At 39.1% G+C, this 22529-nt stretch overlaps 1 long non-coding RNA gene across 3 annotated transcripts; it reads left to right on the plus strand.

Moving 5' to 3' along the window:
• Positions 1 to 9750: 9750 nt before the first annotated feature.
• On the plus strand, positions 9751 to 19194 carry LOC122862125. Of its 3 annotated transcripts, none has more exons than XR_006374638.1 (3): positions 9751 to 9892; positions 10115 to 10645; positions 16165 to 19194. It is a non-coding gene; the product is annotated as an uncharacterized LOC122862125 (long non-coding RNA). The 3 variants fall into 3 exon arrangements; XR_006374639.1 differs by having other exon boundaries at positions 9815 to 9892; positions 10123 to 10645; XR_006374637.1 differs by having other exon boundaries at positions 9768 to 10645.
• The last annotated feature ends 3335 nt before the right edge of the window (positions 19195 to 22529 follow it).

The raw sequence follows: 22529 nt of genomic DNA on the forward strand, positions 1-22529 counted from the left end.
TCAGTAAAATATGCAAACGCTGCACATGATTATGAAATAAGACCTGAAACATAGCCTCTAACTTTTGATGCACGCGCAGTCAGCAGCAGGGAACGCCTGTAAGATTAACACAGAGGACCTGTCTCCTTATTGCGTTAGGGCTGCCTGAACAGGCCATTTTAATAATGCATACTCACTCATGCATATTCTCAGCGCTGTGTCAAGCACAGTGGAATTAAACAAGTTTATCATCTAAAAAAATGACATGTTCCATATCAGCCTTTTTCACTGAGCGGCCTACAAATGGTGAGTCCGCTTTTCGCCTATCACGAAGATACTGAAATAAGATGGCTATCAGCAGTTGTCGAGAATTTCTAATTTCCTACTGGGGCCAATATCTTCAGAGCTTAATAACTAAGGAACAGTTTTGATACGGGGGGGGGGGGGGTTAGTGGTGGAACACTGGTCTTCTGAGGCTAAAGGGAATGAATGAGTGTTCAGATCACCACTGTCCTCATTATTAAATTGACATGATAAAAACAGGCACCAAAGTGAATTATTGGATTATTTTTGTGCATATATGATCAATTTTATCAATTAAATTAGGGACGGTCCTTGTACTGGTAGGTACTGCACTGACACAAATACTGTTGTTACCCGAAATGTCTCTTAACAAGAAAGAGAAATAGAGGTGTATTTTCTGTTACTATCGGTTTTGAAAGATTGAATAAAATTACACCATGAAGTCAACTGTTTTTAGAATGTTTAATAAACCCTAAAATAATTTTTAATTTTTAATTAAGGAATGTGGTGCTGACATAGTTGTGACCACAGCAGAATCCATACTTTATGAACTACAAGCCAGAACTAGAGCGGTGTTTCACCACAGGAAGTGGTAAAGGCATCTGTAGAGTTTTTGCTTTTTACATGATTTCCAGATTTCATCGGATTTTTTTAAACATCTGATGATGTTAATAAAATGTATTTAACGAGTCTCTGTGCAAATGACAGAGACTCATTAAAGTGAATCATTTACAAACCATGAAATGCTCAGACTCCCCTCACACCCTCTGGCAAAACACAGAGAGGCTGGTTACTGAGCTCGCACATGGCATATGGCGCTCTGTGGTATCAATGAAAATAAGATCTCAGTGATAGGTTTGAACTCAGGCCAAAGGTACGACCACTAATCTCTCATGCCTGAGTGAGAACTTGTGTTTCTTTGTGTGCATGTGTGTGAAAAACGGAGAATGAGAGGGAGCGATGGTCAGAGAGAGGAAGACTTATCTTCCCACAGGATCAGTGCTATTGTTAAACCTCCTAAATCACCTGCAGTGAGTGGAGCAGAACAGAGCAGCTAGATGCAAGGCTGCGAGATTTCTTATTTCATTTTTAACACGGATCCATCCAGGATTGTGTTGCTGTAATCCCATGGCTCGATATCCCCCATGTTCAATATGTTAATGTCTCCCACCAAATGGATCATTCGTCAGGCAGACTTGGCAGATGGGCTTACAACCGTTTCAAGACAGATGTATCAACACAACATCAACAGTCGACATGCATGTATTGGTGAACTGAAAGAACAGAGAATGCATTATAAGCAGTACCAATGAGTTACCCCAGGTCATTTCTTCTTGGCCTATAAAAGATGGTGCACAGCGGATGATGAACATTATATTGTCACTACCCACATAAAAAAGGCTTTTGTATGTTTGAATTACCAGAATCATTTCCCAACATGTTATTTTTACAGCAAGATAATGATCTATTTCTCAGTTCCACAGTGTCCTACTTAGCCTACTTATCTAAGTTGCAGAGAAAAATAATCATTTGATGTGGAAGATGTTTCTCCGCCTTGCTAATGCTGCTCTGTCCTTGATCATTATCCTTATTGACTAAGGCCAATTTTCTTAAGATTTTTTAACTTCATTTCTATATGTGAGATGCTTTATTGAAGCAAAACAACACTGTGCATTTGTTGACTTGTATATAGTGCAATGATGATGGTGAGGAAAGAGTCGAGGGAGAAATCCACCTGAATATCAAATCAATGTTTTGCAAAAATCGTTTTCAAAGAGAAGCAGACAATGGCTGTTCTCTAAATTCTGATTCAGGCCTCAGCATCCCAATATTGAATAACCTGTGAGCTATTATGAGTCTTTTGTATGCAACACATGATTTATTACTGCACCTTCTGTTGTACCATCAGAGGCTGAGAAGACACTGTGCTGTTAGAGAAACTCTCCTCAGCAAACTCAAACTGCTTTTGTTCCTTTTTTTTCTATTAATCAACTGTTTCGAAATGATGAGGCTAATTCATTTGCAGGTTATTTTCTACCTGCAGCTGCTGGCAATAAGACATTTTATCATCTTGATACACCCACTCAGTCATTTATACTCAAAAGACAAACACACACCACAAGATTCAGGAAGCTGTTTATACACACAGTCTACATCAATTTGTATTGTGTCAGTGAATATGTGCAATATTTCATACATGCGTAAATGTCATGAAAAAATTCCCCAAAGCCAGATGTTGTTTACTGTATCTATTGAAGTCAGAGTGTAGACGCGTTATATGCCGGCTGGCAAACAAAGATGGCCTCTATAACTGACTTTGAAAGTTGACAGTAATATTGAACGAGCTGAACATCAAAGCTGATTGCCTCATGTCTTTTTATCCCAAGTATCAGCCTGATTGATGATGAGGTTTTGTTTGTGCTTCAGACTTTGTAGTTTATGCTGCTTATATACAAAGGGATAGATAGAAAGTGGAATACATTTGAATGTATTTCCACTAGAAGAAAACACTTATAATGTGTATATGTGCTGACCCACGGATGTCTCTGGATGTGCTACCAAATCAGCTCCTCTGTTGAATGTTTGGAGGATAGAAATTAAAGCTGCGTCGAGTGTTCCAGTCGGATGACTAGTAGCTCTCAAAAAACAGGCTTTCATGTGCTCAGGCTGACAGTCTTTTGATGTAAGTAGCAGATTAGGCTCAGAGGATATCAGGCTGGCCTTTATAGAAAGGAAGAGGAGGGGAGGAAAAGAAAGGTGTGAGTGTGGGGGGTGTACCTGATGTTTATCTACAGTATGTAAGTTTAAAATCTTTTTAAAATATGATATCCCACTTAAGATCTATAGCCTATATGTCGAGATGTGTAGTTTATAAACACAAATCAAAAAAGCTTCTCTGCCACAAATATTAAAAGGAACACACTCTGACAATCAAAGACTCTTTGTGTTAAAAGTTAACACTCGCATTAGTGTTCTTGCCAGCTTCTTTTTTTGGCTCTTCTCTTGATATAGACAATATCTCGCCGAGAGAAAAGACTCAAGCCATGCCATCCCCTCTCTTGTGTTGTGGGAAATGCCATATTGTTCTTGACCTTTGAAATAGTTGACTCAATAATTTGACCAAAAAATCTATTTTGTAGCTGTTGTAGAGCTTTTGATCATATCATGGTCTTCCTGGGCAGATGGAGTTGTCTGATCAAAAGCTGCTATGGTTTTCAAGGTCAAGAATAAGCATAAATTCAAACTTTTAAGCTAACATGGATGAGAAGTGCTCAGAAAAAAACTAAATTTGAATCCACAATTGACCGCTCAGTAAGCCTGAGATACTGTTGCTAGGCCTGTCAAGCTTGCACGCACCATAGCAGTTTACAGTGATAACGATGTCAGATTTACCATCCGAAAGTCTTGGCAATTTTTGAAACTATGGGGTCTTCATATGGGATATCACACAGGGGTAGACAAAATCAGCCTTCTCATATAGCCAGTGAGTGTTGATTTTGCCGGCTGAAATGACAACTTTTTCTGGCAGATTTTATCAGCTGTAGCTAGCTAGCTAATTATGCTACCGTTAGGTCCATGAATTGGTTGAAAACAGCGTCTGTAGCTGCTTCCTTTTAATACAAGAAGCAGTTGTGAACTAATGACCTGTGCCTCAGCCTTGGAAGTAGAGCTGCTACTGTAGGTAGTAATCTATTTAGCAGGCATGTTAGACATGTTAACATTTGCAGCTAACGTTAGAGCAGATAAACACACTCTTTAATGCATTCCAAACATTTTTGCTGTTGTGTTTTTGGTTTTGAAAGAGCGATGAAAAAGACGCCCCCCTCCACACTCTTTTATCGCTCTTAGTACAGCCCCATGCACACCTTCAACGTGTGGAGAAACCCAAAGCTTGACAGGCCTGCCGTACCTAGATACGGTCGCTAAGCTATGATTGGACGATCACTATTTGGGGGAGGGGTTTAGTATATTCCGTGACATCTGGTCAAACTCCATCTGCTGAGGAAGGCTGCGTATGAAATGAAAACTCCAGAACAGCTACTAAATGGATGGAGACTGCTTAATGCGGTACATATGGCATTGATGAGAGTGGTTCAGCAAGGTTACCATTCATCGAGCGTTACAGGAAAATTCTGCTGCTTTGATTGCGTACAAAAAGGTGTTTTGAAATGAAAAATGTTGCTTAAAAAGATACAGTTTGGACATTACCATTGTCATGTCTGGTCATCTGGGAAACAAAGTGCTTATAATCCCAAATTACATGTTAAACAATTACCTACCAAGCCTCCTCCAATACCACATCTGTCACGACACACAATTTGCATAATAATTAACTGAACGACTAAGTAAATGAAGTCTATGGTAGCCTTCCAGCTCAAACATGAATTTTTCATTCATTTTGAAATATTACATTCCTAATCACAATATGAGCACTAATTTATCTTTCATCCATCAATTTAAATGGAATACATAATTCTCTCTTCAGTTTAAAGCCATATGTGGAAGACTGCTAAAATCTTGAACTAGGGGTCAAGTCAGACTTCCAATGAACATATAGTATCTTATTTGATTATGATGCTCCACAATGAAATAATTGAATGAAAATGCCAATATGAAGCCAAGTCTGAGGTTTGCCTGCAGCAGGCTTTGACCAATCAAGCCTAAAAGCATTAATACAACAATTTCTAAGTTTTCTGTAGGTCAAGCGCTTTTCATTTTTTCATTCTATCAGACTTTAAGCTACTTGAGCACCGAAGCAGAAAAAAAAACACATCACAAAACTTTCAAATCAATCTTTAATGGCTTTTCTTGTTGTTTTACATTCTCTAGTCCAAACACAGCACCAATTTCAGGTTACTAAAGGATCAACAGGAATGCTTTTACAATGTCCAGCCTCTGCTTATGACCCATCAATCTTTCCCAGAGAGAATGAAGGAATAACACATCTTTCAAAGTTTGAATTTCCCTTGTCGTGGCATCTCTATTAGTGACAGGAACAGGACTGGGAGAGCAGCCGTCTGGCTCTCTGACTGGAGGTCATATGCTGCTGTCATGTTCTCTGATAATTAGGATTAATGGTAGCCATGACACTGCCTTACTCCTTAACCTCATGCAACCACTCTTAGGATCCCACTTAACTTTCAGCTATGCTCTTTACCCCCACAAAAAAGAAAAAAGCCTGTGTGGAGAGATTGAAGCCTTGTGGAGATTTCTAGACAGCTTTCTTTCAAGACCGACCAACACTTTGTGGTTTCTCAGACCTTCAGACAGCGTTTGATGTTTATTCAAGGTTTCCTGACACCAATACAAGAGGTTTAGTGGACTAAACTTTTTTATACATTTCTTTTGACATCAACAGAAATTCAGGGCCTTGATGTCAGCTGAGATCCAGTGTGTTGAGCCCAGTGTTTGCTACGAACTTTGTCTGTATAGGGCATGACTTTCTGGATTCTCAATAATTAATGAGATGGCATTACTGAGCTGCATTCTCTGAAGGACAAATTAGAAAGCACAGGTTGATCACAAAAAAGAGCAGTTGTGATGAGGAAAACCAGAGGCATTAATTGCTGATTACTTCTCCACTAATCTAGATTGCGAAGACCCTCAGATTCCATTAGCTTTACCCTTGAATTTAAAACAAAACACTAATACCTGGAGTTTGTGTGGGTGAGATATTCTCTCACACCAAATTGCAACAAGGCCCTTGTGTCCTTAGAGCTACCTCATGAAAAGTGTGCTTGTGTAGCTTACCCTGTGAAATTAATTAAAGTAAACTCAAGGCTTTCAGAGTTTGAAATCGGACACCTGCTCAGCGCTCTTTTCAGCTTACTTTACATTAGAGATATTTCTGTAATACCCTCTGCCAATTTCATTTCTAGGTGTGTTTTTTCTGCTATAACATTGAAACCAATTCATGTTTATGAGTTTAAACCTGAATTAATTAATTTTTTGCCATTTGGGAGCAGCAAAGCAAACTGTAAACCTATCGTTGTTTTGGCTAACTTTTGACAAAAGTTACACATTTACACATCCAGAAGGCACAGAGCAACATTAGAATTCATTTGGAGTTGTGTTTCTGGCCACCTGACAATTCCTTTTATCTCTCTTTTGGTCTCCACCAACTCCTTGGGAAAATATCTGGCTCTTTAGCTGCTAAGTGCTCCACCAGCTAGTTGCAAATTTTGTTTGCCGTTTGGTGCTGGGTAGGTGGCGTACAGTCACTTTATCAGAGCTTTTTTGTTGAGGACAGCTGCCTGCTCCTGCTGGAGACAATGTTGTTGAAAGACATGACACTAGAATATAACAGTAAAGTTACAGGTTGTAGAACCAAAACAATTAGTGAAAAGATGCCAAAATGCTTCGTAGAGCTATGGAGTACAGCTCCAAAGTGATAATTCTCTTGGGGTTCACCACTACAAATGACCCCTTTCACATTTCACATAGTTGATCCATTGTTAACATAAGAATATTGATTAGTGCAGCTTTAAAAAAGGGACATTCAAGTTGAGTGTAGGATAAAGCTCAGCTCAGCTCACTCTGTGTTTAGTATAAAGAGTAAAGACACACATTGCTTAATAACAATTTAGATGAGTATACAAGTGCCTGAGCCTGTGCTGAGAGTGATGTTAGCTTGTTTGAATGGAAATTGATGTGAGCCAAAGGATGATCACCATGCAGTAGAAAAAACACTCCGTGATTTGGTTGCAGGAACAAGAACAAATTCGATGGACACCCTGATTAATTGTTATAAATGCCTGTGCAGGCAGCAACAGTCCAAGTTAGTTAATCTTGAGGCAGAAAGGGCAGAAAGTCGGCAATAAAATTATGCAGACCGGTGGTTTCAGTTTGGAAGGAATGTTTCCTTTACATTTCCATTTTTATTGCTGTCCATTCCAGGTCATTTCATGTGTAAAGCAACATCAAGCCTAAACTAATTTGTTGGCAGCTGTTTCACATTCTAAACATTCCCATTAGCAGCCAAATCCATCCACATAATGAAATATTGTTCAAAGGTAAATCTATTTCCAAACTGTTTTATTTAATTTCACAACCTGATTCTGAATTTTACCAGCATTGCTGAAATATAAACCTTATCACTACTACTTTACTTACTAATATTTTCAATTTCTTCAAGAATCAGTGAAATGGAAAATGCTGAAAGAAATCCAGGAAGCTAAAAACATCTTCACTGTCCATGGTAATGAAAACACAAGCAAGCTGTGGCCCCAAAAGTCGTAACAAAACATATTACTACTCAGCATTTATTCTGTCCTCTTTACTGGAACGATATATCCCTTGTAGAAAGCCAAAGGCCCAAATGTGAATTGATGAATAACTATAAATATTCAAGTAGTGAAACTACTCTTTTCTTTAAATGAGAAATCGGTGGCACGGCCTGGGTGAGTCACTTCTTCTAAAAGACAGAGAGATAAGTCTTTTTGCTCGCAGTTCAAACACTGAAAGCTTGTGTCCTTCCCTCTGGCTGAGGTGAAGAGAGAAAACAGGATTGGAGGGAGAGGACGGGATAGGACGGGATGGAACGGTTGACTCTGGGAGGGTTCGTCCTGGTGTCAGATTGCACAGTATATGTCCCGGAGGATATTCACGTTTGATCAGTGTATCCATTACCGCTACGGTCACTAACACTGATATGTCGCATGTCTGAGGGCGAGATAAGGAAAATCTGCACTGTGAATGTACATGATGAGGAAATGCAGTGTGTTTGTGAAAAGAATGTAAAAAGGTGGAACACACACACATGTTCTCACCTTATGCATGAAAACACATGACTTGTGAAGTATCCTTCTTTCTCCACACATACACACAGTCTTGCCGACTGATGGCCATTCAGCTCTCACACACACACTTGCACCTTAAACTAGGCTGACACTGTATAACTGTACATATTTATTACTGTTGTATATGTGTTTTAATCGGCCTTTCTGCATAGCCAAAATATACGGATCAATTGACTGGTCACAACGTGGGTGCTCACTGAATGTAAATATGGTACGCCCATTCATTTTTGTCCTTTGACATTTCCAATAAAGTTTATTCAAACAAGACGACAGAATCCTCAACAATATTGACAAAAAAAGTTGGTACTACTTTGCACAATTCTGATATGAATGGAAAGCAAGAAAAAAAATGGAGCCGCAGATGGCTGTGAAGATGCAGACAATAACCTATAGTCTATCTGTTCTGCAATGAAGTTCAGTTGTATCACAGCACAGTCAACAGCCATGTAAAATACTACTCTAATCATTTTAAAACAAGCGCACTATAGTTTATAAGGGAGCGGGTCCCCTTCCACAGAGGTCACCATATTGCACTGGCATGTTTCTACAGTAGCCCAGAACAGTCAAACCAAACACTGGCTCTAGATAGGGCTTTCGCCTTTTTCGCGAGTTTCGCGGCCACCATAGTTTCTCCTACATGCATGGAAGGGGAGGGTGAGGCGAGGGGTATTCAAATGGTTGCAATCTGCAACCTCACCAGGCGCTAGATGCCACTGAATATACACACTGGTCCTTTAATGCCTGGTCACACTTGAAAGTGGTACAGCAAACGTGCATCTTCACTAAATATTTGGTTCTAGAAGCTTGGTGACTTCACTCCCAGTTGCTAAACTGCTGTAGCTGGCCAACTTGCTAGCCAGCCAGGCTAGCTCTAGCTGGTCACATTAGTGCTCTAAGGTTCACTCTATTTTCTCTTTACTGTTCTCTTATGGACATTTTGTTCATCATTGTACACCATTTTGTTCAATAAAGTTATTGGAGAGGGAAAATAAAGCTCTCCGTGCTAAGCTTGCTAATTGATCGTTAGCAGGCTTGCTAACTGACCTGGAATTAAATTAATTCCCTGCAAAATTTTGCCATTTTAAATGCTGGTGTGACCAGGCCTTTAATTCGTTTAGTGTCTGCCAAGCTTTTTTACACACGCACACACACACACACACACACACACACACACACACACACACACACACACACACTTATACCTTATGCAAGAATACACGTTTCAAACGCACACCTACTCACTCTCTCTTGCACACACACACTCCCATTAACTGGCGGTTGTACAACTTTGACAGGAGTGTGCATAATTTGTATAAACACAAGCACAGAAATACACATGCTCACACACACACACACACACACACACACACTGACGGACAGCTGGGCGTCTTGGCATATTTTACATGAAGACACTCATATATATATATATATATATATATATATATATATAGTTACATAGACATATAAACACATACACATAAAAAATACTCACAAAAATATACCAGAGGAGACCCTAGCCCCTCATCACGGCCTCTGTCACAAATGCTTCTTGTCGTCAGGCTCTGTGTGACTCCCCTGAGTCGGTTGCCAGGCAACCGTGGCTGCATTAGCATGCGCGGGAGAGAGGGAGCAGGGGATACCTCTTGCCTGTGGAGCAAATGCAACCACAACGGTGTCAGTGTGAGGCGACGGGTTCCTCTCTCTCTCTCTCTCTCTCCCCCTCTCTCTGTCTCCCTCTTACAGCCGTCCAGTGTTCATGCTCTGCTCAGTTAGTTAGGGATACACACTCAGCCACTGGAGTGCAAGAAAAGGTATGTTAGGTTACACATCATGTAGAGCAAGCAGGGGAAGCCACTTCAACAGGGGTGCCTTTTTTCCTTTTTTATTTCAGTATAAAATATTTAAAAGCCAAGACATCAGAAAAACATGTTTTACATTGCTGAGCAGTATAAAAGTTTGATAGAGGGGATGAGCCTTTAATAAGGGTTGATAGTCTTGGCAGGAGAGATAAGACTAAAATCTTTTTTTGTAAGCTTTGCAGAATAAAGACAAAGGAGGATGGAAATGTACACATGAAACTGCTGTGTTACCCTCCCACCCCCATCTGCCCATCAACTGACTCCAATCTTCAACTTGACATCATCCTTCCACACTGACAAGAAGAAGAAGAAGAAGAAGAAGAGGAGGAGGAGAGAGAAGCAGAGGTGGGGAGGCAAACAAAACAGACAGAGAAGGAGGAGGACGAGTCGAGAGGAGGTGGGCAGCACAGTTTCAGCTTTCAAAAAGGCTGAGGAGGAAAAAGTGAAGGCAGCTAGAACTTGGCCACTAGTGAGATGAAATTCGGGGAGGAGACGCTGGAGCGCTGCAGGGTACGACATCCAACGAGAGCCCTAAAATTGGACCGCCTGGAAGACGAGCCATCCCTCTCTGGATCCTGTGCCTCTCCACAGCCAAAGGATGAGAGGGGTCGACTTTCACCTTAGTTGCCAGGGATGTCTGTGCACTAAGGAAAGGTGTCCCCCTTCAGCATGTCCAATGCTGTGTTATTCCTGATGCTTTGCAAGGTAGGTCTTTAAAGTACCACTGTCATCCCACATCCAGAGCTTTTCCATTAAACTCATCATCACATGCAGAGCAGCTGTCAACCAATACTTCATACATTTTTCACCATTTTAAATGTCATGACAGGATGTAGCTATGAATTTATCATGCATCATAATGTATTCTTTATAAATGTGTGATATTTCCTGGCTCAGTTTTCTTTGTATGAATCATTGATTAAGGTAGCAGAGACTCCATGAATGTTACCTTAAAATCAGACCATGATCCTTTTTGCCTTTTTGTCTTTTCTGCTTTACTCTGATAGATACTATTAGCTGTGGAGGTTATTTGTCCAGAACACACACATCCACATGGCCCTCTGGGAGTTGCTCCTCATGCATGTTGTTAACTAGTATAAATGCTTCTTACGTAACAGCAGGACAATCTTAAATGAAAGGCTCTCTTTAGTTTTTTGTACATGAAACAATTCATTTGTGAATCAACCAGTTGTTTTATAAAGTGTAATGAAGTTAAAGTGAATTCAAAACAACGCTTTTATGAACCTGTTTTTGGAATGACTTACTACACTATCCTACTATGGAAATTATACACTGGACTGCTTTATTTTTTGTAATAATATGCAACCCTTCTGTCCGCCACTTTAAGCTGTGACTTCCTGAATGTCTGAACTTTTCTGTTGGGTCTTTAGCAGGATTTTTTTGATCAATAACAAAAAAGTTCCATGATCCAAAATAGATCTGTCACTTTCCTCTCACTCACAGAACAGTGAGTACAGATTATGGAAAAAGGGTCCAACTCAGCATCTCATCTCATTTCACTAAAAACTATGAAATCTCATGATTTTAAAACTCTTCTTCTTTTTTGATTTCTCTGCATGGCATTGTTGCTAGACAATATATCTTCCTGTATGTGATGCTCTGAATGTGTGTGTCTGTGTCAGCATGTGATGGGCGTCAACCTGTGTGTGTGTGTGTGTGTGTGTGTGTGTGTGTACATACACACTCGGGAGGGGTCGGGAGCTGCTTGCTTTAATTCCATTTTATAACAATGCCAAAAGCGACTCTGCCTGTCAGACTCTGTTAGCATCTGGAGTTATTTGACATGCTCAGGATTATTCAAGTGGCAAAAGGTTTTACTCTCCACTGATCTGATCTGAGGATGTTAGCTTCTGTTAGGTGTAGCAGGAGTGTCCGGATTTGTTGTCCCAGGTATGTCATCGCCCCCTTTTCTCCCTCTCTCTCGTTGTCTGCTCTTTTTTATACAAATACGCTTCTGGCTGTTGCTGTACAAGTGAAGAGCCAGGTCTGAGCTTGCGTTTTGAGAGACCTTTTCATTTTGAATGAGAAATTGTTGATCCAGAGATGCTACATGTATCATATTTGAATCCTGAGTGGCCCTGACAGCGACAAACCTGCTAATGATTAATCACAGAGGGAAAAGTTAAGGCGTAAAAGTGTTGGAATCGTTGGAAATGAGCTCTTGAGTGATAAGAGGAATCAATACTGAGATAACTAAACCCTCTGTACCTTAGAATAGCACATACTCAAATGTCTAATCAATAAGAGGTGGAGAAGTGGAGACTGTGAACTGTATCTTGACTGGATTAATAATCCTTTCATTTGATATGTTTAAGCCATGCTATGTCAGTATATTTCAGTTAATTTCTATCTTGTCCTGGACTATGACAGCTCTGATCCCTGCCACACACTGCCCAGCCTGAGTGTTAAACAGACACAGGGAGTCATTATGGGTGGGTAATGATTATGGCACATTGCAGTATGCCAGCACTGGCTGCCACTTGAAACAGAACGCTCTCTGTTGAACACTGAAGACATTGGATGAGGCGGTGCTGGAAGGCATCCAGAAGGTTTGCTGTGTGACGCACAGCTGTACTCTGTGGTAAAGCTGTTTCCTCAGCACCAAGGTTTTGGCAGAGCCTGGATCCTCCTTCACCACCACCATCCCTTCTCTTCCTCAGTTGTGGAAGAAGTATTCAGATCCTTTAAAAGTACCAATACATTGATGTAAATGTTCTCCATTACAGGTAAAAGTTCAACTTTTAAAATCCTACTTAAGTAAAAGTATTTTCAGTAAAATGTACTTGTTTTGCAGTAAAATGTCCCCTGTGACAATTATATTATTATATATGACATTATTAAATCATTAACACTGATGCGTCAATGTTTAAGTAGCCTTTTACTGTTGTAGCTGGTCGAGGTGGAGCTAGTTTTAACTACATTATATACCTACAGTTAGATAGTGAGTCCAGTGGTTGCCAACCTACACATTCACAAGATAAATCTGAGGGGATGTGAGATGATTAATGGGAGAGGAAAGAAGAAAAAAAAGTTCTCTAGTCTTTGTTTTTTGTGAAAGGAGAAGTATAACGTAGCATAAAATGGAAAGTACAAGTACCTCAAAATTGTACTTAAGTACAGTACTTGAGTAAATGTACTTTCCACCACTGCTCCTCCTCGTCCTCCTCATCCTCCTCCATCTCCCTCAACATCCTCGGGCACATTTTTCCCCCTATGTTTTTTTTGCTGAGCACTTGTTTATATCAGCAGCAAGCAGGCGTCTTCATGCATGACATCCAGTGTGCCATACAAAGATCTCCATTCAGGTTGAGGGAAGCCCTGTTTATAGTCCTCCCCAGGAGAGGCAATCAAAGCCCAATGTTACAGATCAGAGGAGGAGGGCGCGCTTTAACACAGAAACAGAACCTCATGGGGTTTTTATGTACGTCAAGAACACAATTCATGTCGATTGGACACTGCTATCATTCACCGTGTGGGATGTTAGCCTTTCAGAAAGGACAATCACTTTGATGCTCCCAACCTTATAAACAGGTCTGAACAAAATGCCTTTGACTTTTACAGTACGAAAGGCCTTTTATATAAACCTATAGGTAATAGATAAACACAAAAGCCATTGCTTGATGGTGGTGCTTTATAATTGACTTGAATTTTCAATGATTCCTAGGTTTGACTCATAAAATCATTTCTAAACAACAACACACATCAAAAACATTTCTACTCCAGCACCTTGTGTTGAAGTTATTAAGATTATTGTGATCAACACAAGTTGCATCAGTTGCATCCAGTTTCATCTACTTCAGATTCTCCCTCTTCGTAATCCATCTACACAAGGCAACACCTAGACTGTGATGTACTGTAACCAATTCCTAGTAGGTGATGATTTCTGCCAAGACCTTTTTCCTCTGCCAAACTGTCCGAGAACACAATCAGGAAGTTGAAGAAAAAGGGGAAAGAGTTGCACTGGTGACATAAAAATCTCCACTTTGGCAGAGCTCCTTCAAAAGGTTACATAAATTTCAATTACTGCAAAGGACGCCTGCAAATGAGCCTGAACAATGTGGGCTTTGCAAAGGTTAATTACTGTAAACAACGGTGTGAGGTTAGATTCATCATCAGGAAAAAGAAATGTTTAGGAAGGCATGTTTTATACTTGAATTTGTGATCATGTGAGTGACAACGTCACATTTTTTGGATACACTTTTCTGATGGATGATACCTCCTCATGTGAATTCAGCACAGAGAGCACAGTGTAAACAGAAAGCAATAGAGATGCCAAGGTAAATAAATGCTGAATATCTTTTGACTTTGTCAGAATAGCATCTGACTGAGTATTAAAAGATAGCTCAGATTGTTTTTATTATTCAGTTCCTTTCTCATAAAGTACATCAGCCTAAAAGGCACGATGTGTACCCAGGTAGTACTTCAGGTAATGTCTTTTTGCAAACTCTTGCAGGAAGTCAGAAAAGTGTAGTTTAACTTGCATCTAAGAGGAACAGTTCCCTGTTAGAAGGTTTATTTTTAGTCTGCATTAGCTTACATGCTTTACTGTTGCTAGTCGGCATATAAAACCCATTGACCCGCAAGGAGCACTGTTCTCCTGAGAGGTGTTTGGATGCCAACTTGCACAAGCTGCTGCGCCTGCGGGCTGAAAACATACAGCTAGTTTCTAATTCTCCACCCTGGGCTACACAAATCAATACACACACACTCCTGAAAAGTCCCACAGTTGAAGAAATACCACAGCTAAGTAGAGTCTGGTGCAGGAATTTCTGCTGTCTTTTTTCACTCACCGGGCCCCCAGAGAGCTGCCAAAGCTATTCCGCTGATTTCCAGCATGTCAATCAAGAGGAGAGTTGGTCTGTTTTTAAGAAGTTCACTGTTATCATGGTTGCAATCATTCATTTAATTCTGTTATAACCAGAAGTTCACTTCATGTGTGGAAAGTGTTACCGCAATAAGAATAAACCGAAATTAACAAAACAGCCATGTTTACATGACAGTATTTTATGTAAAGTGAAAATCCAGCGTATACTGCTTACATCTTCCTTTATAACATATTCATAATACCTGAAAAATAGATAAAGTATGGTATGCTAGCATTCATATAAGTGTTAAACCTATATTATTTGTGTCACAGGGGTTGAACAACACCTCACTAGACATTTTTGAATAAATATCAATGTAACAATAACCATTTCTAAGAGAAAAACAAAAGTTGGGGAAGGTATACTACCTGTCTGAGTTATTCAACCACCCAAGTGCTTTTCATAGTTTAGTCTCCCAACTGTAGTAAAAAAACAAACAAAAAAAAGTACAATTTGCCGAAAGCCTTCATCCAGTAGTTTTATTCTTCATTTCACATTAATGAGACAGTTTAAGCTGTTCAACACCAGATTCTATATCTCGTGCGTTCACTGACTCCCCTTTTACCGCATTTAAACTGAGGAGATGACTATATTTTATTGAAGGAACAGAGGAAAGTAATTTACTTTTGATGGAAAATCTTTCCCATATCCTTGAATAAAACATACCTTTACAGAAGCTTATAGGAAACTTGGTGCAACATGCAGAGAGCAGCAATATATTAGGCCCCACACATTTACAGTTTGAGGTCTACTGTGTGTGTGTGTGTGTGTTTATGGTGGTTATGGGACACCTCTGCCGATCCTCAGTCTGTCCAAAGGTGTTTATCAGCCAAACATTTTAGATTGATGTGACCTGTAACTATTCTACAAGTAGCACAATTTTACATACAAATCGAGATGTTTAACAAAATAGGACATAGAATTACAACACATTAACTTCCTTCTGAAGCATTTGTTCTGTCTTTCACACAAAAACAGTAGAAGCACTGACTCATAAAATCTGTTAATCTGTTCCCGGGACCAGAAAAAGTTTCCAACGTTTTATTGTATTTATGGATGAACTAAAACACAGTAAATTGGTATTGCTAGGCAACTTTCCATCCATTTAACTTTCACAGTATTTTCTTAAAACACATATTAGCATGGTAATCAAAGAAGACAAAATAGCACTTTGTTAATTACTTGCCTCACCAACAGATAACTTTTATTTTTGTTTTATTGCCATTATCGTGGTCCACCATACACTGTGCAAAGACCATCTTCAAAAGAAAAATTAACCAGTTGCAGTAACTAACACATGGATTGTGTTTGTCTTTTCTTCTTATCTGCTCGCTCCAGATTGGTCTGAGACGAAAACTGCAGACTTTTCCAGGGAAAATGGTAAACACTCTCCACAGTGATGAGGAAAAGGGAATCCAAGACAAGGAAAGTAAGGAGGAGAGCATCTTGGCCATGTTGGGCATCATTGGGACCATTCTCAACTTGGTAGTCATCATCTTTGTCTACATCTACACCACCTTGTAGGTCTCGAACTCTCGTTGCACTTCACCAGCGGCCAGATCAGAGCCATTGCAGCTACAGTGTGTCGACTGATTTGGAAATGAAGATGGGAGGGGTGAGGAAGAGGCTGAACTTCCCCGGTGGTGAACTGGATCTAAGACTATGTGATCGCCATATGGCATCCATCCTGCATCACTTCAAACAACTAAGATTAAGGGAAACTGGCTTGTTCCTCTCCCCTTTACAGGTAGAATTATCCAGAATACCTGGTCACTTTTGACTTGTACATAAATGCATGAAGCTAACGAGAGATGTTCAAAGGAGGCAGCTTTTACCAACACAGGGAAATGAAAGACTGCAGAGAGCGTGGAAACTTTTGGAAATAATTTTTCAGATCTTATTAACTGAACTATGGAAATGATCTGATTTGCTGACATGGGATAAAAGATGAAGATGTACAGAAACACAGGTATCTGCATTGATGTTTATTATTTTTTCTCAGATTCTCTCAGTAAAACACAACGTACATCCATTTATATAAGATTTAAACAGACATATTAAAGAATTTATACTGTATTTCTCACTGTTTTCTGTAAAAACTGACTTTGAATGGTGTTTTATTTCCTTGGAGACTATATCGACTGAAGGTAGGTTACATTCACACAATTCTAAGCTGTTAAATGTGCATTTACTGAAACAAATGGTTTTAAATGGCATTAAGTCAGTTTGAAGTGCTGAAATGCTATCCGTAAATGTGTGCACTTGACATAAAATGGCTGAAGATCAGATAGATTAGTACAAGATGGCTTGATTATCATTTATTATTCAAGATTTTGATGCATCACTTCAGGGTCATCAACACTGAAATAAGATGCATCCATTTGTGAGAAAATGATTTTAGCTTTTTCAGCTCTGGAGACTGAGGAGATGTTTTACTTATTGGCTTCGGCCAGATGCAGCAACTTAGGCTGACATTGAGTTCTACTATACATTTCAGCCTGCAGGAGTATACCGACATGCACATTTACAAACAGATACATGCGCCATGATCACACTGTAACTTGTCCACCCGTAGGTGTACATAGAATAACTGAGCTTGAGAGCTTAGGATAGACTGAATTTTTCAGAATTGATCTGAGTTTATACATAATTGATTCAAAACTGAATCAATTGTGCATAATGACTGTATGCCTTAAAACATGAGGAAATGGCTATTTCCATGATGTATAAAATTATCAGGTTATTACCACTTTGTGAAAGGTTTCACTTATTGTATATACTTGTAATCTAATGCCAATGTCATATTGTTTTTCTTTATGAAAGGCCATTTATTGGGTAATTTTATATAAGAACCCTGCTTTTGTCTTAAACAACATGCAAAAGTTTTATGTTCTTAAATTGTGACTTAAAATGTGGAATTTGAGTTATTTCCAGACCTGGGCCAACTCAGTTTTTATCCTTTTCTGTAGTGAAAGACAGGTGTGGGTTTTCCCACACTGGACAATACTGTGAATCTTGTGAAATTTACATGATCACAGGAATTTAGTAACTTTTGGTAGTTTTTTCTTTGATTGACTGAACTTACACTGTGTCATTTGTCCTACAAATCTTACACTGGTTCATAGGATACATTTTATTTGACCCAGAACTGGAAATAAGGCAACATTTTTGTACTTGATGGCAAAACATGAGTAGAAAGTGTGTCAAAAATACTTTCTGTATTTATAGGTTGATCAGAATCTGGGCCAGTATGTTTCAGCTTGTACAAATTGAATCAGTTTGAGTCATGTGACATAAACTGAAATTAACATTCTGTTTTTCATTAATTTGTGTACAAGAGGCCTGCAAAATTATTTACCTGTAACAATTTTCTCATTTACCTTTGAGTTACAGATTAATTTAATTAAATTGCATTTAAAGGAATAGTTCAACATTTTGGGAAATACGATAGGAGTCTCTACTGCTTGTCCGGCACATAACCCCTTGTAAAAGCATAACCTGTCAATTTTAGTGGGCTTTAGAGGCGCTGGTAGGTACATTTTGTACAAATGCTATTCCCCTGTTTCCAGTCTTTATACTAAGCTAATCGTCACCTCGCTGCAGCTTCATATTTAACGAACAGATATTGTAGTGATATTGATCTTCTCATCTAACTCTTAGCAAGAAAGCAAATAAGCATATTTTTACAAAATGTCAAACTATTCCTTTAAAAAAAAGAAGCTATAAGGGATGAGAAAAGGCCTAACGATGTACAGTATGTAGAGAATGTAAGGCTATAGACAACAGGCTACATTATGTGTAAACTATTACGTTTGTGTTCGTCAGTCAACAACCTCATTATTTCAGAAAGTGCCTGAGATCAAAGTGTCTCAACCTCACCAGTAGAGAGGTGAAGGAAAGGAAAACATAAACCGGTGAGAGTATCTTTATAAGGCCACCTGTCAAACATCCAGGAGAGTGGAAGAAGCTTGCAGGAAAACGCAAATGCATCCTGATCCACTCCTCTGCATTCATAATGGGACTGGATTTCTACTACATGGCTTAGTTAATAAAGTCAGCCATTTTTTGTCTTGGGTTAGGTGCTCCTGCTTGTTGGACAGAATAAGGAAAATGAAAGCCTAGTAAGCACATGGACAGGTCTCACGAATGTATTCATATTTGATGTGAAAGTTTGATGTTATTCTTATTGTTTACTTATCTTTCCTAAAGCTATGTAATCTAAACTTATTCTTATGTTTTATTTATGTGTGTGCTAAATCTATTTAAACTCATTGAATAATCTCTTGTGGGTGACAAGTGGAAGGGTTAAAAGTTTTTTCAGCCTGCAGTTTGATTAAAAAACATTAAATAAATACATCTTGAAACTGATTTCATTGTTGTCTTGGTGTACAGGGATGGAGATCAATGGTAATAAATTCAGTTTTATGCAACAGTGTCGGTGCACATTCGCTGCATTCGTTAAATCATTTACATCATATTTGAAAGACTCTTTCAGCATCATGAATTCTGAGATAAAAAAAACATTTAGCACAACTGTTCAGTCAATAGCACTGAAATCTCTGAAAATCTATATTCTCCTGTGTCTGACAGCTGTGTGAGATTACAACAGAAGAAGAAGAAGGAGGAAGAAACCAAGCCATAAAGAGTCTACAGCGTTACATCCTGCAAGACATATTTCTCCGTCTGGCTGCAAGTCAATCTGAAGGATGGAGAAAAACGGTTTGAGCACAAAGCTAGCAGGACAAAGACACCAAATCGCCCTAAACAAATTTATTTTTATTCCATCTCCTTTGGGTTTGTATCTTTTAGGTCATATATGTGTCAGAATAATTTCCCACTCCATTAAGAGTGCTCTGTGACTGGTAACATACTGGAATAATCCTGTTGGAGAAGAAAAAAATTTGACTAAAAACAGCTTGGCTCCATTTTTTCTTTAAATACAATGGATTAGGCAATGAACCAAAAAAACCCACAGTGTTGTTTAAGGAACCCCAGCTGCTTAAATTCACACATGCTTAGAAGCCTGCTTCAAGCTATTGTTTCACCTGGATCCAAGAGCCAGCCAGCACAGCCTTCGAAATCATTCCCTCTTTTGAAGCTGAAAGATGCTTGGTGAACAATGTGCTTGAGATTGTGGTGCATCGCAGATGGATGATTCAACCCAGCAGATTGTCCGTGCAGACGTTCCATTTCTATCTAGCTGAGCTGACATCGTTTTGATGGTTTCACAGAAAAGCTGTGCGGGCGATTAATCCATCTAGCACACAAGCCCCACCAAATCAACAAGACATACTCATGGCTGGCAACGTCAGGCTGCTTCTGTTGTTATTCAAAGGCAATTCAACCTGTGGCAGCAGCGCACATTAAAATTTAATGCCACATTGCAAAACATAGTTTCCAGTAGGACACAAACTCACTGGCATTTCCCCCCCAATAATCATATCAACAGAATACAGATTATTTCATTACAAACACTACCCTTCACGCATGATCACACCCAATGTGAAAATAATTCAACTCGACTGGGAAAAGGTTCAAATGTGTAATCTGTTTTTGTCAATAACAAGTTTTGCTGTAATTAAATCAGAACAGCGTGTCGAGAGTAAGAATCTAAACAAGAATTTGATAGCATTTGTATTCTTTTTAAACACTACCTACAGATAATTTATTGCTTAAAAAACACCAAAACATAAACATGGATCCAATGTAATGTGCTTTCATGGCTGAGAGAAGAGAGCTGATCCAGGATCAGTTTCTGATGTTCACCTCTGCAGTACTTCTGAGGCCTCTCAGCTGTTTCAAGTGATCAGTCTCTCTCTCTCTCTCTCTCACTTTTTTTTCAACATGACTCAAACAAATAAAAAACAGCACCAAAATGTATTAAACATAACAGTGTTACATAATCTGCCAATTTGGGTAGCAGGGTACTAAATGTTATTCAAATGCTATTTTATCCATTTGCTGTTGTTTTAAGCTTTTTCATGTACATACATTTTATAAAGGAAGTTGATAATTCTTTGCTAAATTACTGAAAGAATAGTTAAACATTTTGGAAAATATGCTTATTCACTTTTTTGCCAAGACGATGCTAGCTGTTTCCCCCTGTTTCCAGTCTTTATGCTGAGCTAAGCTAACTGGCATGCTTACCGGACAAACATGAGAGTGATATCAATCTGCTCATCTAACTCTCTGGAAAAAAAGTGAGTAAGAGTATTTCCCAAAATGTCAAACTATTCCTTTTAGCGTAAAATTCCACCCTAACTAGTTAGAGCATTTCAACAAATTTCAGGTTGTGGGTAAAAGTAAAAGCACGGGGACAGCTTCCTCAGTGCAACTTGGTCCAGTTTAATGACCACTACAAAAGTACTCTCTTCTCACTTACGGCATATCCCTCCACCAGGGTAAACAGCAACAACTACAGGTAATGTAGTGTTAAATTGTTAAAAATCTAAAATTCAAAATATGAAATATGTAGTTCAAAATACACAGTATGTAAATCACCAAAATACAGTGATAATAATAATGAATAATCGGTAAAGCAAGTTCTCATCTAACAATACTAAAAACCGTGTACCTTGAAGTCCTGGGCCAATGGTTTGTATTCTCTGAGATAACTAGTCATGGACAATGAGATATTTCTAGCAGTGACAGCGGAGTTGCAGAAAAAATTCAGTTTATGGTCAGTTGCTCAGAATCTTTTTCCTCAATAGACCAGGATTGTTTTTCTTAACTGGAAAAACCCATTGCCTTGCTCTTAATATCACTGTCACTGTTGTTTTCTTTTCCTAGACATATAGGCCCAACAGCTGGGTGCACACAATTGCACATTCTCTGGGGTTGTCATATGGAATTCTGGGAAATGTAGGAAATCACTAACTGAAGCTGAAGCACGTTAAAGGGAAAGAGGAGATAGCGTGAAGGTCAAATACGGCACTTAATCATCAAATACCTCCTGGAATATACTGAACACTGCAGAGATTAAAAAAAAGTACATAAGAGTGGGGCATCTAGGGGTGAAATCTCAGGTAGGGATGACATATCTTGACAGTACACATCTTCGTTTCTCCTGACAATTCCTCTGACACACTCAAATACAAGAAGAAGAGAAAAGAGATTAGTGATACCGATTTCAAATAACCTTCTGTGCTCTCAGTCAAAGGTGAAATTCAAAAGCTTGAAATCAGAAAGAACTTTTTCTACCTAACCAGGTCAGAGTTCACTCCGGGGTATGGATGTCGTGACTTCCCTGAATCCAAAGTCCTCCTTAATTAGAGATATGAGAGGATTTCCCCAACAGATGTGTCCTATATAGATTTCCTGTCACAAAGGGTGCACATATCCAGCTGCCTTTCTTCACATTTATTCATGCAGAGAAATAAATCCTGTGATCAAAATCGGGGAACGGGCTTGAAAGCCGTGATAAATCCTGATATAAATGTAAAACTTGAGAGAGGAAAGTGTGAAACTGACAGGTTCAGCTTGACTGTTAGAGATTACAGATCTTTTTTTGCATGGGAAATGTTTTCGGTCGTTATACTCTGGAGATCAACCTGTCGGCCAAGATGACTGCTTAAGATCACAAATGTTTGGGATCCTCAGAGAAGATCTTATTGTACTGGTGAGGTGAAGAAGATTAGCAAAGTACAGGAGGTACAGTGACTGTACTTTTCAAAGGATTTGAGAAGGGTGGTAATGGATAGTTT

The sequence above is a fragment of the Siniperca chuatsi genome, linkage group LG15 (assembly GCF_020085105.1).
Source record: "Siniperca chuatsi isolate FFG_IHB_CAS linkage group LG15, ASM2008510v1, whole genome shotgun sequence".
Lineage (NCBI taxonomy): Eukaryota > Metazoa > Chordata > Actinopteri > Centrarchiformes > Sinipercidae > Siniperca > Siniperca chuatsi.